The 22,672-nt window shown below is 35.2% G+C and overlaps 1 protein-coding gene and 1 non-coding gene across 3 annotated transcripts in view; one reads left to right on the forward strand and one right to left on the reverse strand.

Annotated features, from left to right (window-relative positions):
• SPAG16 (sperm associated antigen 16) overlaps window positions 1-22,672 on the reverse strand; it is a 1,197,624-nt gene that overhangs the window by 496,757 nt on the left and 678,195 nt on the right. The gene's annotated exons all lie outside the window — the stretch shown is intronic.
• On the forward strand, window positions 11,061-11,184 carry LOC114051511. The gene has a single exon (XR_003570156.1). It is a non-coding gene; the product is annotated as a U6atac minor spliceosomal RNA (small nuclear RNA).

Raw genomic sequence — 22,672 nt, forward strand, 5'->3', positions numbered from 1 at the left:
TAGATAGATAGATAGATAGATAGATAGATAGATAGATAGATAGATAGATAGATAGGTAAATAGAGGGCACAGAGGGAGTTGAAGATGAAGGGATGAAATCTGGAGAATAAAATTAAGGGGTGAGAGAGGATTATATGTAGAGAATGAGAAAGGGAGAGGTAGAATGGGGTAAATTATCTCACATGAAACAGACAAGAAAAGGCTTTTACAGTGAAGGGGAAATGGGTGAAGGTGAGAGGGAATGAGTGAATCTTATTCTCATCAGATTTGGCTTAAGGAGAGAATAACATACACATTCAATTGGGTATGGAAATCTATATTACCCTACAGGAAAATAGGGGGGGAAGGGGACAAGAGAGCATGAGAATGATGGGGGAGGGGTAATCAGAAGCAAACACTTCTAAGGAGGGCCAAGGTCAAAAGACAGAATAGAATAAATGGGGGGGCACAGGATAGGATTAAGGGAACTATACTTAGTTTTTCACAACATGACTACTATGGAAGTGTTTTGTAAGACTACACATGTATAACTTGTATCGAGTTGCCTGCCTTATCAGTGAGGTTGGGTGGGGAGGGAGGAATGGAGAAAATTTGGAACCCAAAGTTTTAAAATCAAAAGTTAAAAAAAATTTGTTTTCACATGCAACTGGTAAATAAGATATATAGGAAATGGGGTATAGAAATCTATCCTGCCCTATAGGAAAATTGAAGAGGAAGAGGATAAGAGAAGGGGGGGAGAGATAAAGGGAGGGCAGATTAGGAGAAGGGGTATTTGGAATGTATGCCATCTTGGGGTGGGGGGAGGGATGAGATGGGGAGAAAATTTGGAACTCAAAATCTTGTGGAAATGAATGTTGAATACTAAAAATAAATAAATTAATTTAAAAAATAAAAAGAACCTTTGCTCTTAATTATTTAATCACTAAATGTAAATTATTTTCTATTTAAAACATACCAACAAAACCAAGAAGAAGCATTATCTGCAACAGAGATAAACTAGAAGCCTTCCCAATAAGATCAGGGGTGAAACAAGGATGTCGATTATCAACATTACTATGCAATATTGCACTAGAAATGTTAACTATAGCAATAAAGCCAGAAAATGAAATTGAAGGACAAAAATAAGCAAAAAGGAAACAAAAATATTGTACTTTGCAGATGATATGATATACTTAGATAATCCAAGAGAATCAATGAAAAAAAACTAGTCAAAAAATGAACAATTTTAGCAAAGTTGCAGGGTAGAACACAAATTCATAAAAAATCTTCAGCATTTCTATATATCAACAACAAAGTCCAGCAACAAAACAGAGAAAGTGAAATTCCATTTAAAATAACTGCAGATAATATAAAATACTTGGGAGTCGGCCTTCCAAAACAAACCCAGGAACAATATGAACACAATTACAAAACACTATTCAAAGAAATAATGACAGATCTAAATAATTTGAGAAATGTTAATTGCTCATGTGTAAGACAAACCAGTATAACATAAATAATACTACCTAAATTAATTGACTTGAAAAAGTCACTGAAGTGACTGAATGGTACTGAAAAGTGCTATACCAATCAAACTACCAAATAATTAGGGTTAGAAAAATAAAATTCATCTGGAAGAACAAAAGGTGAAGAACATCATGGAAATCAATGAAAAAAACTGAAAGCAAGTTTCCTAGCAATATCAGATCTCAAACTATATTATAAAGTAGTAATTACCAAAACAACCTGGTACTGAATAAGAAATAGAATGGTAGAGTAGTGGAAAAGATTAGGTATATAACATTTGGAAGTAAATCATCATAGTAATCTAGTGTTTGATAAACACAAAGAGCAAAGTTTGGGGGCAAGAACTCATTATTCAATAAAAAATTCAGGGAAAACTGAAAAGAAGTTTGGCAGAAACTAGGCAGACTAGTATCTCAAACTATATATCAAGATAAGCTCAAAATGAGTACATAATTTAGACATACATGGTGATATCATAAGCAAATTAGGGGAACATGAAAAAATACCTATCAGACTATATAGAAAAGGGAACAGTTTATGACCAACAAGAGATAGAGAAAATCACTGGAAGTAAATTGGATAATTTTGATTACATGAAATTAAAAAGGTTTTTCACACATAAAATGCAACCAAAATTAGAAGGAAAATAGAAAATTGAGGAGGAGGGAAATTGCAGCAAATTTCTCTAATAAAGGCCTCTTTTCTCCAATATATAGGGAACTGAGCTAAATTTATACGAATAAAAGTCATTCCCAAATTGCTAAATTGTCAAAGGATATGAATAGGGAGTTTTCAGAAAATGAAATCAATTTTCATATGAAAAAATGTTATGAATCACTAATAATTAGAAAAAATGCAAATTAAAATAATTCTGAGATACTATCTCACCTATATCAGAATGTCCTATGTGACAGAAAAGGAAAGGGACAATTGCTAGAGAATATGTGAAAAAAAAACAACACTAATACATTGTTGATGGACTTGTGAACTAATACATCCACGCTAGACAACTTGGAACTATACCCAAATCCCTAGAAAATTGTGCATACCCTTTGACCCAGCAATGCCACTATTAGGTCTGTATCCCAAAGAGATCAAAGAAAAGAGGGAAAGGACCTATTAATACATAGTAGATCTTTTTGAGGTGGCAATGAATTGTAAATTGAAGGGATGTCCATCAACTGGGGAGTGGCTGAACAAACTGTGGTATATAATTGTGATGGAATACTATCATGCTATAAGAAATTGCAAAGGGGATGGTTTCAGAAACACCTGCGAAGACTTATATGAACTGACACATATTGAGGTGAGTAAAACCAGGAAAAGATTGTATATAATAACAGCAATATTGTAACAATAATTCACTGATAAAGACTTAGCTACTATGATCAATACAATGATCCACGACAATTCCAAAGGACTCATGATGAAAAATATTGTCCATCTCCAGAAAGAGAACTGATGAACTCTGGGTACAGACTGAAGCATTTTCCCACTATCTTTATTTTTCTTGTTTTTTTACATTACTAATATGGACATATGTTTTGTATGACTTCATGTGTATAATGGATATCATGTTGTTTGCGTTCTCAATGGGTGGGGGAGGGACTGGAGAAAGGAAGAGAATTTGGAACTCAAAATTTTAAAATGAATGTTAAAAATAACATATAGAAACAAAGACAGTACATTTTACTTTCTCTACCTATGTTTTCTAAATCTGTAAAGAATAAAGTGTAAAGTAGACAATCCCAATAGAACCATCCAACAATATAACAATGTTAACAACAATCAATATAAAGTAAGATTTCTTCCACAGAGACAGTTTTAAACTTTCTATGGTTCTGCCAAGCCTTAAACCTATTATCATCATGGCTGAACAGAACTGAGAATGGATCAAAGGATCATAGACTTAGAACTTAAACCTTCTCATTCTACAGATGAGGAAATGGACTTAGAGTGATTAAGCAGTTTGCCCAGGTTCATAAAGTAAGTACCAGAGACCTGAGTACTGAGTCTAATTGTCTGAACTTCCAGCACAGGCAACGTGTCTTCTTGGCTATTAAATCCAACAGAGTTGTAATAGAACACTATATCATTTCCTTGATGTACAGGAATTAGATCAAGATATATGATTAGCCAACTGATAACTAGTCAAATAATATGAACTGGTAGTTGTCAAAGGAACAAATAAGCTTCACTTCACAACAGATATATACTGTTGGTTGTACCATTGTTGACCAAAACCAAAAGTGGTTTATTTTGGGACTGATCATATAAAAAGGCTAATGTTTTCACAAAAGCAAGATTGGATTTATTGGGTTGGTGCAGATTATTCAAGAAAGTGGTGGAAACTGTATAAACCTGGAAAAAGTTTTCATCTACTAAACACTTAGAAAGACATAATTAGGTTATATTATTATAACCTATATAATTATATAGGTTATATATTATATTATATATATTATATATATATTATATATATATATTATAACCTATATAATTATAAACCATAAGACTGGCTTCTTTTATATATTAACATGAGAAATCAATGTGCTACAAATTCAAATCTCAAACTATTCTTGAGAATTCAACATCAAAATGTTCTCAAACTAGAGAATCATGACAGAAAGAACTGTTGTGCACAACTCCTCAGACACGACATTACTCAATAAAAATTTAGAAATAACATTAGAAATAATAGATGTCACCAAACAGACAACTCATACTCTCCAAACTGCAGGGAATGAAAAACTTCCAAAGTATAGAGAGTTAGAGGAAGAGATAAAAAAAAAAAAAAGATGTCAGAGGAAGTGAAGCACATGTTGTCCTTTTCATCTTGCCTGCTATTGCAGTTGCTCAAGGATATTTTTTAAATTTCCAGAAAACGATATATATTACAATACTATTGTTCAATTATGAAAAGTAGTCATTTCATTTAACTATGCAATCATACATAGAACATTAAGTGAATAACAGCAGAATAGTAGTAATAATAATAAGGCTGAATCATGCATACTTGTTTTTAGAAAATAAGAGTTTTTTACAATAATGATGGAATATGAGGTCACTGTCAACCAAAATTACAAAAAAGATCATCCTTAAGGAGCCCAGATTTATTGGTCAACGAGGATTTTTAAAGAAAATTATAGAAAGTGTGCAATATATCACTGCAAGGGTTAAAAATTTAGTATATACTAAATACACTGAAAGACATAATCATGACATGATTATGCAATAAAAATAGTTATTCTTCATAAAAATGACAAATGACTAACCATTGTACTTCAACTACCATATTCCAAACATCCTTGTACATGCAAATAATAAACTACGCTGAAGGCAGAGTGTAAGCACAATTAAAACTTGCCCATGTTGATACATGTTGATACATGTAACCAGCACGTTTTGTTGTGGAGCTGTTTGGCTAGGCACTCATTCTTTCCTTACTCCTTCCTTTCAAAAGAAAGGAAATGAATGGTTTGTTGCCACATAATATTTTTTTTTTTCTCTTCTCACTGGGAAACCCAGAGATTTTACTTTTTTTTTTTTTTTTTTTTTTGCTTTCCTCCTCTAATCCACTTCTCACTCAGAAATAGGAGATTTTCTGAGGTGTCAATTGTCTGTGCCACTTGATATGACTATAATATCTTACTTTCCAGTCATAGCTCATGGATTAAGTTCCCATAGATCTCTCTGATATTTTAGTAGCTCAGCAATAAAGACTTAATAAAGTCATCACCATAATATCACTACATGTACAGCTCAAAAAACCTGCAGCTAGGAAGCCTAGCATTTTTTAAAAAATATGTATTTTATTTACTTCATTAAATATTTTCTAATTGCACATAAAAAAAATTAACATTCAGCAGAACTAGAAGAACGTTGTACACAGTAACAGCCAAGTTGCACGATGACTAATATTGATAGATTTAACCCCTCTCAGCAATACAAGCATCTAAGACATCTCCAAAGGCCTCATGTTGGAAAATGCTATCCACATCCAAAGAAAGAACTGTGGAGTTTGAGTGCAGATCGAAGCATACTATTTGCTATTTTTTTTCTTCTGTTGCGTTTTGTTTCCTCTTTCTGGTGGTTCCTCCTATTGGTTCTAATTCTTACTTATATCACTAATGTGAAAATATGTTTAATAGGAATATATATGTATAGCTTATATCAATCAGATTGTGCACCATCTTGGGGAGGGAGGTGAGGACAGAGAGGGAGAAAAATTTAAAACTCAAAAGCTTATGGAAGTGATTGTTGATAATTCAAAATAAATTAATTAAAAATTTAAAAAAAACCATTCATTTTTTAAAATGTTGAGGTCGAAAATGCTTTCCCCCACCTCCTGCCCCTACTCTGTGTGTGTGTGTGTGTGTGTGTATGTATGAAATCATGTTAAATATATTTCCACATTAGTTGTGTTGTGAAAGAAGAATCCAAACAAAAAGGAAAAACCATGAGAAAGAAAAAAAAAACCCAAAAACCAAAACAAGTGAAAATGGTATGTTTCAATCTGTATTCAGATTCCATAGTTCTTTCTTTGGCTGTGGTTAGCATTTTCCTTCATTGTCTTGGATCATTGCATTGTTAAGAAGAGCTAAGTCTATCATAGTGAATCATACAGTGTTGCTGTTTACAATGTTCTCTTGGTTCTGCTCATTTCACTCAGCATCAGTTCATGTAAATCTTTCCAGGTTTTTCTGAAATCTACTTACTCATCATTTCTTATAGTATGATAGTACTCCATTACATTCATATACCACAACTTGTTCAGCCATTCTCCAACTGATGGACATCCCCTCTATTTCCAATTCTTTATCAACACCACAAAAAGAGTTGCTATAAATATTTTTGTACATGTGGATCCTTTTACCTTTTTTATGATCTCTTTGGGGCACATAGGTAGTAGTGGAATTGCTGGATCAAAGAGGATGCAGTTTGGTTGCCCTTTGGGCACAGTCCAAATTGCTCCCCAGATCAAGTGTATTTCTTATTAAAATATATTGTTGTATTCTGGTTTCTAATACATTGTGCTATTCTGCTTCCATTTTAGGTGTGAGCTCACCGCATTCACATTCAGTTAGGATTACTAACTGTATATTTCCCTCCAACCTATTTTTCTGTTTTTCCTTCTCTTTTTATCCTTTTCTTCCTCAAGTCTATTTTTCTTCTGACCACTGTCTCCCTTAATCTGCCCTCCCTTTAATAATTCCCTACTCACATATCTCTTATCCCCTTCTCCTCCTTTTTCTCTATGAAATAAGATAGTTTTCTAAAACAACTAAGTGAGTATATTTTTTCCTCTTTGAACCAATTCCGATGAGAGTGAAGTTTGTTGTCCCTGCCACCCATTTTCTCCTCCAGTTTTTAAAAAAGCTCTTTCTTGCAAGCCTCCTTTAAGTGAGAAAATTTTCCCCATTCTACCTCTCCCTTCTCCTTTCTCCCAATACATTCCTCTTTCTCACCCCTTCCGGGATTTTTTTTAGATCATTCCAACATTATAGACTCAAATTCATGCCCTCTGTCTATGTAGACTTAATTATAATAAAGTTCATAGGAGTTACATGTATCATCTTCTAATATAGGAATATAAACAGTTTAATTTTATTAAGTTCCTCAGGAGTACTCTCTCGTATTTGCCTTTTTATGTTTCTCTTGAATCTTGTGAATATCAGTTTTTCTATTTATCTGGTCTTTTGATCTTGAAAGTCTTATATTTCATTAAATGTCGATTTTTTCCCCTGAAGGATTATACTTAGTTTTTCTGGTAGGACATTCTTGGTTGTAACCCTAGCCCCTTTGCCTTTCAGAAGATTATATTCCAAACCCTTTGATACTTTAATGTGGAAGTTGTTAAATTTTGTGTCATCTTGACTATGGCTCCACAATACGTGAATGGTTTCTTTTTGGCTGCTTGCAGTATTTTCTCTAGGATTTGTCTATAATATGCCTGGAAGTTTTCATTTTGGGATCACTTTCATTATGTTTTTGTGCCTCTTTTTACCAGACTTTTAATTCTTTTTTCCTAATTTTCTTGCATCACTCTGATTTCTTTTCCCAATTTTTCCTCTACAATTTTTATCTCTTTCTTTAACACTTCTAGGAATTCTTGTTGGGCTTTTGGTCCAGTTAGCATTTTTTTTTCTTTGAGGCTTTGCTTACAGCTGTTTTCATAGTGTTGTTTTCTGAGTTTATTTCATGGTCTTCCTTCTCATTGTTACTAAAAGATACTAAAGTTTTTATGGTCAAGTTCTTTTTTTTTTCCAGTTTGTTCATTTTTCCATCCTTTTTCTTACCACAGTCATTCTGTCCAGCATCTGTGTTTTAGATCCCCATCAGGGGTCAGAGAAGCAGTGTTGAATTCCTGTTCTTCACCAAAGAAGTGAATTCAGGGACTCTTTTTTATGTTAGAGGGACAGTGATATAGTCCTGTTCTGCTCCTAGCCTCTGACCCCATAATCACAGACCATCCCTATTCCATAGTTCTTGCCTTTTCCATTTGTCTGTAAGTCAAATTTTTGATCTTGTGCTTGAAAGATGACCTCTGTGATTTCTCTTTAGATTTCCAATCACTACTCATTTGGAAGACCTCTGACATTTTTATGGGACTAATTGTCTGGGGGGGGCGGTACTAGGCTGGACTGCTTCCTCTAACTCCACCATTTTGCTTGGCTCTCCCAAGATGATAAACTTCAACAGAGGAAACGAATCACAATCCTATCAGTATTTTCATTATAAATGATTCATATAAATGAATCCAGTGATCCAGAGGTGTGGTCACTGCTCTCTGGGTCTTTACCCAGAAAGGGCCCCTCTACCCAGATGCAAGTGTTAGCATTCCTCTCAGACCTGGAACTGCAACCACAAGCCCTAGTATTCCTCTTGACCTTGAAACCACAACTAGGACCCCTGCTCCTTTGTGACTCATGAGAAGCACTCCTTTCAACCCTGGAACTATGACTCAGAATAGCTTATCAGCAATAGAGTTGCCACTCAGTGTCAAATGCACCCAGTGCCAGCAATGGGTTTCCTGTAATCTCTTTCTGACCTCCCCCTCCCCTTTACTGTTTCTGAGCTAAGAGCTCCCCAAACTGCTTCTACTGCCATTGCCACTGTTGCAGTCACCTCCAAGGTCCACCACTGGGGCTGTCACACTGCATCACAGGCTGGCTCCCACTCCAATGTCACAGACCTCTCTTGCCAACCTCCTAAGTTGTAATATGCTGGAAAAATATCTTATTCTGATCTTTTGTTGGCTCTGCCACTCCTAAATTTTATTTGAATAGCTGTTTTTAAATGATTTAGAGGGGAATGTTGGGAGAGTTCATATGGGTTACTGCCTGTGCTTGGCCATCTTGGCACCCTCAGATTGGTACTTTCTGGGTTATTTTTTTTTTAATTTTGGAGGCAATGGGGGTTAAGTGACTTGCCCAATGTCTCACAGCTAGTTAGTAAGTGTCTGAGGCTAGATTTGAACTCAGGTCCTCTTGACTCCAGGGCCAGTGCTCTAACCACTGCACCACCTACCTACTTCCTAGATTGGTACTTTGAATGAAAACAAACTAGACTGCACACTTCTGGTGTGCCTTACAGTCCTTGAAGCCTTATATATTCCTACAATATTTTATCAGTTATTCTGATACTAGGATCAGAGAAACAACAAGGCTACCATATTCTACTCCTAGAGACTGGCTACACAACCCACTGTCCTAGGTTAGAGAGATAGTACCACAGTCACTCTGTCCAGCATCTGTGTTTTAGATCCCCCATCAGGGGTCAGAGAAGCAGTGTTGAATTCCTGTTCTTCACCAAAGAAGTGAATTCAGGGACTCTTTTTTATGTTAGAGGGACAATGATAAGGTCCTGTTCTGCTCCTAGCCTCTGACCCCATAATCACAGACCATCCCTATTCCATAGTTCTTGCCTTTTTCATTTGTCTGTAAGTCAAATGTTTTATCTTGTGCTTGAAAGATGACCTCTGTGATTTCCCTTTAGACTTCCAATCACTACTCATTTGGAAGACCTCTGACATTTTTATGGGAGTAATTGTCTGGGGGGTACTAGGCTGGATTGCTTCCTCTAATTCCACCATTTTGCTTGGCTCTCCCAAGATGATAAACTTCAACAGAGGAAATGAATCACAATCCTATCAGTATTTTCATTATAAATGTAACCAGAAATTATTAAGAAGTTACAGATAAATGGAAGCATGACAGACAGCTAAATGAATAAAGGAATTACTAAAGGTGGTATCATCCTGCACTCAAATGAGAATAAGAAAAATCACTTTATGTGACATTTGGCTATTTTGCTCTAGATAAGCATAAACAAAATGACCATTATTAAGATAATTGTAGATTATGAGTTAACAATTTTTTTGTCAGAGAATGAAAAAATAGAGATTCTACAAAGAATTTGACAAAATCTACCAAACTCTTTCAATATAAAAGTGAACATAGGGAGATTAACAAAATCTATCTTGGAAAATATAGTTTGAGAATAAGAAAGAAAATAAGCTTACTAAGAAAGGAAAAAAGCTAATAGGTTAAGCACATCTTTATATCATATTTTTTTAAAAAGACTCAAAATGTTACACATGATAAATACCACAAAGTAAAAGGTGCTAAGATATTGAAAACATCTTAACAGATAAAACATGACTGATTACTAACATGGGAGTCATTCCAGAATTAACTGTCCTTGTGAAGATCATTGATGGGTTACAGTAAAGGTCAAAATTAACATCAAATTAGAGAAAGTAGACAAATAAGAGGATAAGTCCTGCTTTCAATTAGAACAGTTTCACTTGATCTATTTAAATCAGTTAATTACTGAAAAAAAAAGAAAGTAGACAAAGTCTGATTATCTCCATATCTTAGAGAAGGTTAACTAATTCAGATAACACTTTCTTTACTTTCAATATCACTGCCCCTGAAATGGTGAGTTTATAGAGATAAGTTAACACAGATGAGAGGTATCTCCAATTCCATTTTATTTTTTTTTTTTGGACTAGGCAGTGGGGTTAAGTGACTTGCCCAGGGTCACACAGATAGTAAGTGTTATGTGTCTGGGGCCAGACTTGAACTCAGATCCTACTGAATCCAGGGCCGGTGCTCTATCCACTGTGCCATCTAGCTGTCCCTTCCAATTCCACTTTCGAATGAACCTTCAGATGCCTAAAAACTGAGAGTACTATTTTTTCTCTTAGAGATTCTTATCCTAAGATTATTTGGACATAGACTAGAGGAAGGCTGAAACCAATCTTGACTGACTTTTGCCTGGGCAGATAACTAGAGATCCTCACTCATTTCAATAACTATTAGTAGAAAGTCAAAACAAATAAATAATATCAAAAACTAAAACCCAACTCTATAAAAGTTACTTTAAAAAATCTCATACGGAATTCACAGGAAAGCACCTGAATATTTGTTATGTTTAACTAATTTTCAAAATAGTTCATCATCTAAAAATGGAAGGGGGAGGCAAAAACTCTCAATGAATGGTCCAGGCCCATTTATTAAACAATTAAGGACGCAAATTTGGATATAAAGTTGTCCAAAGATGAAAGGACAAAATGTTAGCACTTCCATGAGGATAGAAGAAGTCCTTGTGACCTTTACAATACAAAATGGTTATGTAACCGTCATCTCCTCTATGGCATCTCACCATGTTTTAACTCACTAGATCCAAAAATCAACACACTATCTTTTCCCCAAAATCCTCCCATCTTACCAAGTTCCCTACTATTGTTGAGGGCACCACAGTCCTCCCAGTCACTCAAGTTCACAACCCAGGTGCTCTCTTCAACAACTCATTTTGCTTCCTGCCCCCACCCCATATCTAATCTGTTACAAAGGTCTGTAAATTTTACCTTTGTAACATCTTTGAAATGTCCCCTATTGTTCTCTGACACTGCCACCACCCTGGTGCAGGCCCTCATCACCTCACACCTAGACTATTGCAATAGCTCTCTGGATGGTGCATCATGGCTTCCCTGACTTCCTTTAGGACCCAGCTAAAATTCTATCTTCTACAGAAAGCCTTTCCCAATCCCCCTTCATTCCAAATGCCTTCCTTCGGTTCATTATTTCCAATTTATCCCGTACATAGCTTGTCTGTACAAAGTTGTTTGGGTGCTGTCTCCCCTATCAGACTGTGAGTTCCTTGAGATCAGAGACTTTCATTTACCTTTCTTCATATCCCCAACATTTAGCACAGTGCCTGGCATGTAATAGGAACTTGATAAATATTTACTGACTGACTAATTCACTGACTGACATTCATCTCTAATAATGCCAGAATATATTATTTACTATTACCCTACAATGATGATTCCACATTTTATATATTCTCCACAGTTGAGATTTAGTAACTCCATTCACTCAAAATTACACCAAAAACTAATAAAAAGTTCCAGGAAAGAATCTCTTTCCAATCCAATGGATTCAATTCTACCCAGAAATTTGGGTCTTTTCTCTTATCAAACTTATTACTCTGATTAACTTCATAGGTATAATAGGGAAGTTGTCCTTAAGCTCAACTACAATGTTAAGAGTAACTTAAAATTTTTCTCAGTATTTATAAATTTCTCACCAGCCTTGGATTGAAAAGTAAGAGTAGGTTTCCCAAAAGATTTTGTTTTAAGGAACATATATATCTATATCTATATCTATATGTACACACACATATGTATGTATGTATATGTGTATATATATTTGTGTGTGTATATGTATACATACACATATGTATGTATATATGTATACATACACATATGTGTGTATGTATGTATATGTGTATGTGTGTGTATTTGATTGATCTGTTAGGAGAAGATAAATGAGGAACATTACAGAAAAGAGGAATAATAACATGAGAAAAAAACACTGAAATAGGGATGAATGGTAATTTGTGTAGGATAAAAAGTAAAACACTATAGCTACAACAAAGAATACTCAGAGAGATATAGCTAGATATATCAAAGAGGAGCCTATAGTGGATGGAATGGAATTTTAGCTTGATGATTTTACATAGTAAGCACTATATATACGTTAGTTATTATTAATCAATCAATAAAGATTTATTAAGTACCTACTATGTGGTCAAAACTGTGCTAATTACTGGACTATTTTTATTATTATCGCTATTACTGTGATTATTAATAATATTACTTTTTACAATAAGGAAGAATGATTGGCTCTTAGGTAGAGAAGTGATACAATTTGAGCATCTACTATGTGAAATGGTAAGGAAATAAGCATTTCTATTGTCCCTACTATGTGCCAGACATGGTGCTATGTGCTTTTTACAAACTTTATCTCATTTGAAAGGCATTTTTGCTAAGCACTATGGCAAGATACAAAGATAATGATGAGAACAATACAAGACAGGTCCCTGAACAGTTGAGCTTGGTAGATAACGTATGTATGGGAAAACTGGTTGTAGACAATAAAGTATGACAAGACCACAGAGAAGACTGAGATTATTTCCATTTAAGGAGGAGGTGCTTGCTCACTTAGCATTTGGGAGAGAGGTGGGAACTGGATCATCCTTTGAAGCATTGCTAGGATTTCCATCATATTTTGAGTAGAAGCAACATCATGAGCAATAGTTAAGAGATAAGAAATCATAAAGTCTACTCAAACAGAGCTGTTTGTCAGGTGCAGAGGGTTTGGACAGAGGAGTCATTGGACTTAAGGTTGGAAAGGTAAGATCATGTTGGACTTTGAATCTAAGATTGTGGAGTTTGTACTATGAATTTTATTGTTTAGGCAAGGAGAGATATTGAAGCTTTTGAGCCAAGGAGAATCATATTAAAATAAGATTTATTTAATAGTGCAAATGGATTAGAATCTGAAGCTGAGTTGGAAACTGAATCACAGAATGTCATGCCTGGAATGCAACCTATCATGTAATCATGTATCTAGACCAACTTTCTCATTTACAGATGAAGAATCTGCAAGTCTCAGTAACTCCCTTATGGGCACACTGACAGGTGGACAGGATTATGATCCTACACAGAATTACAAACTCACTTTGTTCAACTCCAAGACCAGAACTTTCCCTCTACACCGTGATACTGCAGTGTTTAGGGAAGCTGGGCCGTGCAGTGCATAGAGCACTGGATGAGGACACAAGACCTGAATTCAAATCCAGCCTCAGATGGCTTGTTAGATGTGTGACCCTGGAAAGTACATAATCTTTGTTTGCCTCAATTTTCTCATCTGTAATTATGAAGATCAAATGCGATAGTATTTGCAAAGTTTTTGGCATAATATCTGACGCAGAGTAAGTACTATATAAATGTTGGTTATTAGCTATTATTATTTATGTGTAAGACAGATATGACTGGTTGTATTATTTAGAAGGTGAAGAATCATTATTAAGAATGGTACCAACTTTTGTTCATTTGTTAATAATTTTGTATCAAAATTATTATGAATTTGTATTATCTTTATTAACTGCCAATTGTATATATAAAAGAGGTGAATATTTAGGATGAAATAATAACCATTGTTTTTATGTTGGGGTTGGTGCCATAACAGAGTCAAAATTATACATATAACGAAGTTTGTTATGAAAATAATGACTCTAGTCCCAAAATGGATTGTGATTAGTATCCAAATAAATTCCCAGTGAATAACTTAGAGTATTTCCACTTCACCAGGTATCCATCAGGAGCTTTCATGTTGTGCATCATTGAAAACTGGTTAGAGTCCAACAACTTAAGGAAAGAAGGATGCCTAAAATGTTCTACTTCACTTTATAGTATTTATAAGCTTTGAAATCAAAGTAAATATGATTTATATTTCCAGGCTAAAATATTACTTCTTTAAAGATTTATACCTAGATAATTGCAATTAATCTTTCCAAAATGACTATGACAGTCATAGATTTATAGCCAAGAAAAACAATGCTCAAATTGTTTGCTGAGCTATCAACATGAATAGCTATTGATTTTCAATATTTATGACATTTATGCATATGAAGAATATCACATAAATGAGGATAAACAACTCATTCTAATCCTTTTAAAGATTATTATTTCCATAGTCATTTAGAAGAAGAGAAATGAATTCTTGATCTATCTGTGTGTTTAAATACTTTCAAGCATGACGTAGGCTTCTATTTTATTTATCTGAGGTTATAGCATTATTCTATCTATCTTTTATAAGCAGTAGTTCAAGGTATCCCATTTCCAAAGTCTCATTTCTAGCTCTTCTAGCTGAAGAGCCCTTTTGAGCAACGCATAAGAGCTTGTCTCTGGGCAGAGAAGAGTATTCTAAAATGTTGATTTCTTTCAGTTGCTTTGTTCCTCACTCAAGGTGTATAAGGGGCATGGCAGGCAGAGAGGAGGGAACTATTACATTCTTAACTCAAATTAAAAAAAAATAAAAATTTAGCATCAAAAAATGACCCAAGCCTTTAAATTAAGGGCAAATAGATTCCCAAAAATTATCATTAAAATATTTTCCATTATTCTGATTCTAAAGTTATCATTGTGGTTGATGCATAACACTTAGAAACTACAGACAAGGAAAATACTCATCCATAGTCTCAGTTGCAAAGATCAGAAGTCTTAGCAACAAGTACCCATTCTCTATCTTCCCTTTTTTGAATTCCTTTAATATATACATTTATAAATATATATGTATATGCATACAAACAAAACTGTACATATATATCTATATATACATATATGTTTGTATATGTATGTTAAAATTGTCTTATACATTCTGAATATTTCTAAAATGAAACAAAAGGACACCCAGTCCAATTCTTGGCATTTCAATTCTGTACAGTACACTTTAGCTATTTACAAATATAGCTGTACCTCAGAAATCAGAACTGTATCAGTTAAACCTTTCTTCAGCAATGACCTCCTCACTTTTGACCTCTCCTACTTTTTTTTTTACCAATAACTGAACTTCCCCTGTGTTCTCATCATAACCATCACTACTCCCTCCCTATTTTCTTTGCCTATTACTTCTAGATTGTTTTCCCTTGTCTCCCTATTCATCCATGGACTGGCATATAAAAAGTGTGCCCATTAGCACTCTAGAATTTCCAACCCCTTTAAATTTATGCTATCCCCACCTGGATAATAATCATGATCCATTTGTTATATTCTAAATTCCATGCTACTAAATTTGCTGAACAATTGCAAAATCATTGTGATTGAGTCTAAAGCAAATTTAGATTACTTCCTTCACATATTTACCCATCTTCTCTCCATTTCTATTATCATGGTCCTAGTCCATGTCCTTAGTGACATTTCCTTGGACTGTTCACTGAATGAACATAACAAATATTTCTTAAATTTTCATTTTGAGTGTAAAGGTTAGGATCCACCTTCATTCCAATGGAACAGAGGAGGCTGGGTTATTCAAATGAACTAATAATTAAAACCTCATCACAATTAATAAACCTAATAAGACACTATACGCCCTGATACCTGAAACTTTCTCTTTGATTGAGTAACACAATCAATAAATCAGAGGTACAGAATAGGTGAGAACAATTCCTAGGCATCTCCATTGTACTAATCAACCAAAGGAATAAACTAGGTAGGTATAAAAGAAGTTGTCAATCATTTTGGAAGGACTTAAATGTTTCAAACAATTGCATGAAATAAGATGGAAAGTATGCTGTGATTGGTTGAAGAAAAAAAAAAGCACACCACTTCAGAAGCAGGGGTTATATTAGTAGTCCAGTCTAATGGTGGAGCTATTCCAGCCAAGCTTTGGAGAGGGAATTGCTTTGGGTGTGTGGGAAACTGTTTGGTGGCAGAGGGAAAGGGAAAGGAAAGAATATCTGTCTCCTGACTTTCTTCTCCCTGTCCAGAGGAAAACCTTGTCATCTGCAAAGGGTTGGACAATTTGGATTTCCCATCAGAGGTGGTACAGTGTCTCAGGACCAGCTGTCAACCAATAATAAACCAGAAATGCCAAAGAAAGGCAACTTTAAGACTCTAAAACAATCCTGATTTTGGGGGCCCAACGAAGAGCTAACCAACTCAGGAGAATTTTATGAGTACTCTATGAAGGGCGAAAAGGATTTACATCCAACTAGGAGCTACCAGTTACCCCTTTGCTAAATATGCTAATGTTGAGCCCATTTTCCCCTTGACTTTATGTACTTGTGTTATGATGGTGTGTACCATACTTGAGAGAAGGAATTGTATTTCAGTCCTTTCTATTCATATCAAGGTGATAGCAATTGGTTGATTAATACTGTGTCACACTGGATAGAGATTCATAATAGCACCAGAAAATTTGAGCCCTAGCATACCAGGATGAGGCTAGGGAGAGTCATTCCAGAACCTGTACTCCAGTTCCTGGAAAAGAGTAAGTGTTAATAATTATTTTTTTCATTTGTTCATTCATTCATTTATAGATACCAACGACAGAGAGATATCTAGTACAATGCCATAATGATCAGGCATTGGCACTAGACTTCTCAAATTTCAGAAAAAAATATCTTGGATGAGGTCATAGAGAGATAGATATTGTAAAGTCTGCAGAATTTGCAAAACCCAGAGGTATATAGGTAAAGCTTTGGATGCCCAAGTCTAGATTCATAAAGATTTGGTAGACTGGGATGGAATAACAAGAAATATGATAGTGCTAAATATGAAGGTCTACAATTTGCTTCTAAAAATCAGCTACACAAACACAGCAAGAAGAAGGTATAACTAGATAAAAAGCATCTGTGAAGTGAAACATACAATTAGTGAGTATATCAGGCCTGGAACGGTGCTTGATAAATAGTTGTTAAATGAGTGACTGAATGAGTGGTTATAATTTAATGGCATCACTCACTGACCCAAAAAGCTACTTCTATTCTAAGCAAGGTATGGTATCTAGAAGAAAGCAATCTAAGCAGACTAAATCTGGAGTGCTGGGTATCACATTCTAGGAAAAACAGACCAAATGGGCCATTTCCAGAAGAGAGCGACCAAGAATGTGAGACTAAGAACACGCTATAAACATGAGGAAGAATTGAAGGAACTTGGACATTTTAGAACAGAGAAGATAATACTCAGAGTGGCCATGAGAGGATTATCTGAAAGGTCATTTGTCATGTAGAAGAGGACATTTCAATGGGTTCTGCTCGGCCCAACAGGGCAGAACTAAAGGCAGTAGGTATGTGGCAGGTAGCTCAAATGCCAGCACTCTCTTACTTTAGGTTCAACGCTGGGATGAAATGAAGCACTCGTGAATCAATAACTACAAACAAAAGGAAATCTGGTTTGTTCTAACACAGTAAGGGTGCCGTGGCACATAACTATTCTGTATACGGCTTCCTTGTGTTCATATGGAAAAAATCCTGGTCAACAGTGAAGGAGATGGCAAAAGACCTGGTATGATCTTGTGTGATCTCCAGATATCTCACAAGTCTAAGTGACCGAGACAATATGTGGCTGAGACATTTTATGTTCTTAGATGACCATGAAGCTGGATAGTTTTCTATTCTTTTAGGTAAATCCTCCCCATGTTGTAAGGAGGAAAGAAGCTGTGTCAGGGAAATGATTGTCCCATTACAACGTAGAATTTGCAGTTAGATTTAGACTTCTAAGGAAAACACTTCTTTGTTTGTTTGTTTGTTTTTGGTTAGACAACGGGGTTAAGTGTCTTGCCCAGGGTCACACAGCTAGTAAGTGTTACGTGTCTTAAATCAGATTTGAACTCAGGTCCTCCTGAATCCAGGGCCAGTGCTCTATCCACTGTGCCACCTAGCTGCCCCTAAGGAAAACATTTCTAAGAATTACTGCTGTATGTCCTTCATTTTCACAGAGAAATGATGACATCATGCTATTGGAGTAAAATAGCAGATGATGGGTGATGTTTTCACTTGAACATGTATTGGATTTAAGTGAGGCAGATTGTGCAAAGTCATCAGCCTTGCTCTCTCTTCCAGGATCACTGAAGTTCAGGGGCAGGACAAAAGATGAATGGCAATGACTTTGGTATCTTTGATGCCTGAGAGTCTGCTTCTGTTGCCTTCCTGGCCGTTCTCATCCAACCATTCTGCCAGGGAAAGGTTCACCTGCTTGGGGGAGACATCTCCCTAACTCAGTGACAGGTCTGAGGCCTGTTAGTCACCCTCAACCCGGTAGCCTGCCTGCCTGCCGAGACAGTTTTCCTCTGCATGTTACAGCTTCTTGGAGCCATTGGTGGGAATGGCTATACAACTATCCAAATGTGGAATGGGCTGCCTCAGGAGTTGGTCCTCTGCTTCCCTTCTTGCCCCTACTATCACAACTCTCAGCAGAGATGGAATGAGTATTTATTTCAGATGGTTGAAAAAGGAATTCTTGATTAGGTATGGTGTGTAACAGGTGAACTCAGACCCTGCGACCCTAAGGGCAACTGAATCCATGGAGATGGATGAGATCACCAAGGAAATGATGTTTTAGGGAAAATGTTTTGGGATACGCACGAATAGGGAACAAGAGTTAGATGATGGCCTAGTAGTAAAAAGCAGCCAGACAAGGAGAACAAGAACCAGAAGGAGAAAGTGTCATGGATGCTGACGGAAGAGGAGGGTGTGGACAGTGTCCAAATATGCGTAAAGTTCAAGGACTATGAGGATAGAGAAAAAGCAATTAGATATGGCAATTAAGATATTTCTAGTAAACTTTGAATTCATATTTTCAGTAGAGTGATATGGTCAAAAGGTAGATTATACCTATTATACATATCTTAAATAGCATTTTTGCATTTCAAATTCATCTAATTTACATTTCAAATCTCATCTAATGAATAACAAATGTCAAATGTGATTTTAGCATTTATAGAGTTAATATTTATAAGCATAATATTTTCAAAGTATTTTTAAAGGGACCTTCAACATCAACTTTACTGCGAGCGAGAAATTTGCTTTAAGCATTTTTCACCAATGGCATATGTGTTGTGACAGAGTTCTTTGTTTTTATATCATAAAAAGAACTCCTTTATGAAATCTTATTTATTTTCTCGTGCTAAAATATTATTCTTCATAAAAGAAATATATATTGGATATTGCTTATTTACTGTGCACTGTTGTTGTGGAGATGATAGTTACTAGCTTTGATGTGCTACTTTCTACTTTTCCCCCTAGTGTTTATGCTTTCCTAGGTTTTTATTTCCAATAAGCCTAACTTATGCATTTAGGTCAATTTAGGCATTGGGTCACAAACTATAAGTTCTACTTTTCACTAAAATCAAACGCAAAGTAATAACTGATTAACTGAACGTTTTTGATAAATTGTAATACAATGGGCTGCTAGGTGGCGCAGTGGCTAGAGTACCGGGCCTGTGGTCAGGAAAACTCATCTTCCTGAGTTCAAGACTGGCCGCAGACACTTACTAGCTGTGTGACCTTGGGCAAGTCACTTAACCCTGTTTGCCTAAATTCTTCATCTGTAAAATGAGCTGGAAAAGGAAATGGCAAACTACTCCAATATCTTTTACCAAGAAAACAACTGAAAAACAACAAATAAAGCCAATTAAAATATCTTGCTGTATCTTACACTATAACAAGACCATATTTCAAGCTCTTTTAGTGGTTTATTCACTTATTCATTCAGCGCCTTGGGTGCTGTTTGAAGCATGAGAATGTGGACTAAGAATCTTATACAGCCTTTTAGCTGTGTTAGACAGTTATTAATGAACCAATATGTGCCCCAGAGTATTGTAATGCTATTACAATATTATTATGTTTTTAAATCATTAATTCAAAATATTTTTCTCTTTCCCTTTACCATGCAAAATGAATTGTGAAGAAGAACTTGAAATATAGAATGAATTAGGGAGTTTCCATTATAAATACTAGGCTTTGCATTTACAGTTTAATAAGACCCATTCTATTGTTGCTTATTCTATAAGTAAGCAATAAGTCTTTTCCTTTTTAGAGGTCACCCTTGATGCATAATTAACCCACATGAAATCACGCATGTCTTTAAATGAGAAGTTCTTTCTCACAACTATTAACCCCCCAACATTTTACTTTTTTCTTTGCACACACTTTTACTATGACCTTTTCCCTATATCTTCTTGCTACTTTCTCTTCATTCAATTCAGGAAATATGATTAGATAGTGACCAATTAAATTAAGATGGAAGTGTTACTTGTAGGCAGGGAAGAACATCTAAGTGACTATGCAGGGCAATTCAGTCCCCTTTGATTGAAAGCACCTGCTTGCTGAAGATAGTAACAAACTCAGGGGTATTCCTTATTCATCAGCTGCTTCTAGGTTTCCAGATGATGCATATGACCAGAAGGGCTTTTTCTATTTCCCAAGTGTCCAAAGGATATGACTTCTTTTCTCTGGGATTGACCTTGTCACAATGACCATTTCTGCCACTTTTTTTCCTGGAACATGAATTCAATTCAATTCAATCCAAATCAGCAGGAAGCTCTCAAGGTAAGGGTCTAAGTACCAAATCCCTGAAGATTATACCCATTACAAGGTGCTTATGTCCTATTACACAACCTTTCTCCCTCCACGGGAATGTTCTTCCTTGAGACCCTCTCACTCCTCAGAATCAAGATTTTTCCCCTGCTCCAATCCCTCCTTTTGCTACCTTACCTTAGAGGTCTTCTTCCTGAGAGGCTACAAGAATTATTTTCCCTTGATTGTTAACCATTGCCTTGATCAGACATTTTATTCTATCTTCTTCCTTTCCTATCGCCTTTTTTGTGCCTTCCCATTCTAAAACGTAGTCCCACAAAGAAAACATAAATTCACTTGGAGGCACATTTTTTGAGGTTTCAAGCCTATTCCTCCACCATCCCTCCTATTTGATTTGTTTTCACCTTTGCCTCCTCATGGACCTTTAGAAAGAAATTTCTCAATGATCTCTTTGTTGCTTTTTTTTTTGTTACTGCTTGCTTACTATTGTTAATACAATAAATATTGGTAATTTTTTTTCTTTTTTTTTCCGGGTAATTTATTTTGTTACCTGTGTCTTCATTAGTTGTTCTATTTATGTACCTTTTTTGTATTTCTGTGGAAAAACAAATATGTGCTCTGGTCTGATTTTCTTTGTAAGAATGCCTTGAATGTCTCTTTTAGTGAATGTTTATCTTTTTTTAATCAATGATTAAGCTCAAGTTTGCAAGTTGGAGCATCTTGGGATGTATATTGAGTTTTCCTTTTACTCTTTGGAACACATTTTTCCATAACCTCCTTTGGGAGGTGGCTTTTAAAGGAGGTGTAACAGTTTTGTGTTATTTGCATTTCCTTTCCTTTATGTTGAAGGTGTTTTTTTTTTTTCCTTTTCACTTGAATTTTTTACTGAAATTGTTAAATTTAATGCCTCCATATATTAGTGTTTACAGCATCATTTTTTGTTTTGTATTATTTTGTTTTCCTGAAGGTGATGTGCAGATTCTTCCAATTTTTAGTTTGTTGTTGTTTTTTTTTTTTTGGTTTTTGTTTTTTTTTTTTTTGGTTTGGAATTTTGGAGCAGTTTTTTTTTTAACATTATTTCTTATGTATTCTTTTTTAGGCTTAAAAAACTTCATGTTCCTCTGGTGACCTTTGAATCTTAAGTTTTCTGTACACATGTTTTGCTTTGTGTTCTTTTAACATAATTGCTTCTTGCTTGTCCTTTCAAGTTGTCCTCCAGTTCTGCATATTTGTATCCAGAATCAATTGTGGTTTTTTTGTTCATTTCTTTGGAGATATTTGCCATCATGGATCCAAAATTTTCTATTCTTCCAATTATTTCTATCCTTCAGGATATCAATTCTGCTTCCATGATCATTATATTTGTCTTGAATCATTTGGAAACATTTTGTTGGGGTTTTAAGCTCTTGCAGGAATACACAGAGTTCTTTGCCTCATTGTATGTTGATTCAATTTCTTTTGTCTTCAAATAATCCAAGTGTTTGGACCCATTTAGAAACCCTGAAGTTACCTTCTATTTTTTTTTTCAAAAAATCTTTGTTAATTTATTTGCTTGAGCTCTAAGTTTGTAATGGAATTTTCTTCCCCCTGAGATCTTTGGAAATTATTTTTTTTTCTCCTTTATTCCCCTGTCACTCACTTTCTGACTCCTTCTTCTTTGATCATGGATCCCCAGGAGCTGAACCTCAAAGATGTCTCTGTCTCCTGAAATTCATTTTTGACCAGCCTCAGTTACTGCCCCAAATGATTTCTAAGAGGCAGAAGTACACCAAGA

The sequence above is a fragment of the Vombatus ursinus genome, unplaced genomic scaffold (genome assembly GCF_900497805.2).
Source record: "Vombatus ursinus unplaced genomic scaffold, bare-nosed wombat genome assembly UNPS02014802.1, whole genome shotgun sequence".
Lineage (NCBI taxonomy): Eukaryota > Metazoa > Chordata > Mammalia > Diprotodontia > Vombatidae > Vombatus > Vombatus ursinus.